Raw genomic sequence first — 2983 nt, forward strand, 5'->3', positions numbered from 1 at the left:
GTTTGATCATAGACCTCAGGGGGGAAATAGGATTGGTCATCAGTCTCTGAATCCTCCTCTGAGGAGCTCTCTGTAGCCAGCAAGATGTCTGCTTCAGCAGGTAGCATTGTCTGCTCTGAATACCTTGTTTTCACTCCAGATACTTCCATCATCGCTTCAAATGGCTGATGCACGGGAAGACTAGTTGAATATACAAACGTTGTCGACAAATGGAACAAGTAATACAAAAAAATGATAGCATGATATAATTTACATACATGATGATTGGCTAAACAGCATGGCATTGCATAATTCACATATATAATGCCTTTGCAACAAGATAGCATTGTATAATTCACATATATAATGTCTTGCAACAAGATGGCAATGCATAATTCACATATATGGTAATTAGGCACTGAACAGGTGGCATTCACACAAAGCATGTCTAAACTAATCAAATGGCATAGCAATGCGAGACACCATACGCACGATATGAGCAACATAACCCTGCCAAGTTAGAGCATACACCTCGGGGGGGGGGGGATAGGACTGGTCATCTGTCTCTGAATCCTCCTCTGAGGAGCTATCCGTAACCAGCGAGATATGCGCTTTGTCAGATAGCATAGTCTCCTCAGAAGACCTTGTTTTCACTCCAGAATTTGCCATCACCGTGTCAAATGGCTGATGCACACGAAGAGCAGTTGAATGTACTAACATTTATGACGAATGTAATATGTAACGGAAAAAAAAGATGGCCTGATATAATTTACATATAAGATGACTGGCTAAGCAGGATGGCATTGCAAAATTCACATATATGATGCCTAGCTAAACAAGGTGGCGTTGCATAATTCACATAAACGATGAATAAACTAAACAGATGGCATTCGCACAAAGGATGTCTAAACTAAGCAGATGACATATTTGATGTATAAAGTAAGCAATGCAAGACACCATATGCATGATATAACCAACATCAGCATGCCAAGTTAGAGCGAAGACCTCAGGGGGTAAATAGGAGTTATCTTCTCCTTCTGAATCCCCCTCAGAACAGATATCTTCCTGTCGATTACAATCTGAAATGCATGGAGGGGGGCTGCCTTTGCGCTTACCATGGAGCGACGTTTGCATGAAATTATATTGCCACGCAAGGCTCGTCTCTTTTGCTCTACATGTTCAGTTCCATTGTTTACAATAACTGTCATGCATAGGAATAAAACAAAGTGAGATTATGTAAGGAGTGCATGTAGAAATCCAGAGTGATGGTAGCAACCTGTGGATAGACCCAAAACCAATAATAGCAGGCAGATAATGGCTTCAGTTAATAAATACAGATAATGGCTTCTTTACTATTTGTTTCCCACCCAACATGAAACTCATAGTAGACACCGGAGATTAACCAGATAGTAGATAGATACTATTGATAGCGGCCCCGATATGTACCCCACAACCATTAAAAAACTCAAGTTTGACCATTAGTTTGGAGCTGACTCAGAGTCTAATCAATGAACAGGACGATAAAGTGGCATGTAATATTAAGCGATGCATAATGTAAGCAGACATGAAAGAGTGCGACCTCTCTTGCGGACCCGTGTAGTCCTCGAGGTCATCTGCTCGGTTGATGATGGTAATGCAGTTTTCATGGCTGCCAGCAGCGGGGAAGAAGATCTGAGGTGGCAAAAGGCAGTCTGGAGGCCGGATCCCTGCTCTGTTGGACCCTTCTGTCGTTGGAGCAGCTGAGCTGGGGTGGACGACGGCGCAACAGGACCGGGACAAACCACGCAAGGTTTTCTTTGACAACTATCTATAGGAGAAGTAATTCTGTAAGGGCTTGTTTGAATTGGAGGATTCCAACAATGCAGGGATAGGAAATAGACAGGAATAGGATAGGAATGCACGTGCAAAACAGAGAATTTAAAGACACAGGATTTCTGCCAATCTGGGTGTTTGATTCACAAAAATTGGAAGATCACAGGATGCAAAGAAGCATGGTGAGATTAAGTCAAACCACAAAAAAAATGTATGCTTATAATGCTATTATGCTACTATCTCTTAGTCTTGTGCTTCATGAATAGGAATTTGAAAAGGAGGACAAGTGAAAATTAAAATTCCTACGTTTTTTCTTTCAAGGAGACACTAAAGAAACAAATATGTGTGCTCAGTGGACAATATATATAACATGTAGAGTAAAAAAGAGATACAACAAGTGTACAACCTCTTTGGCGAAGCCATGTCGATCTCAGCGTGATTGGGTTGGCCGGTGAGGATGCTCCAGCTGACTTTGCTCTCGGAGGAGGGGAAGAAGATCTTAGGCGTTTGGAGATGGAGCCTGTCGGTGTCAAAACCGGCGGATCTCGGGTAGGGTCTCCCGAACTGTGCGTCTAGGCGGATGGTAATAGGAGACAAGGGACACGATGTTTTACCCAGGTTCGGGCCCTCTTGATGGAGGTAAAACCCTACGTCCTGCTTGATTGATATTGATGATGTGGGTATTACAAGAGTAGATCTACCACGAGATCAAGGAGGCTAAACCCTAGAAGCTAGCCTATGGTATGATTGTTGTTCGTCCTATGGACTAAAACTCTCCGGTTTATATAGACACCGGAGAGGGCTAGGCTTACACAGAGTCGGTTACAATGGGAGGAGATCTTCATATCGAATCACCAAGCTTGCCTTCCATGCCAAGGAAAATCCCATCCCGACACGGGACGAAGTCTTCAATCTTCTATCTTCATAGTCCGGGAGTCCGGCCAAAGGTCATAGTCCGGCCATCCAGACACCCCCTAATCTGGTGCTCCCTTAGTAGCCCCCGAACCAGGCTTCAATGATGATAAGTCCGGCGCGCAAGTTTGTCCTCGGCATTGCAAGGCGGGTTCTTCTCCAAATTCCATGTACCTGTCGAATAGTGTCCGGCTTCTAGCGTGTGCTGCTCTCCTCAGCTTTTGTGCCCAATAATGACAATCTTCCACGTGTCAAACAAATGCGAAAAGCCAGGGAGTTT

The sequence above is a fragment of the Triticum aestivum genome, chromosome 5B, assembly GCF_018294505.1.
Source record: "Triticum aestivum cultivar Chinese Spring chromosome 5B, IWGSC CS RefSeq v2.1, whole genome shotgun sequence".
NCBI lineage: Eukaryota > Viridiplantae > Streptophyta > Magnoliopsida > Poales > Poaceae > Triticum > Triticum aestivum.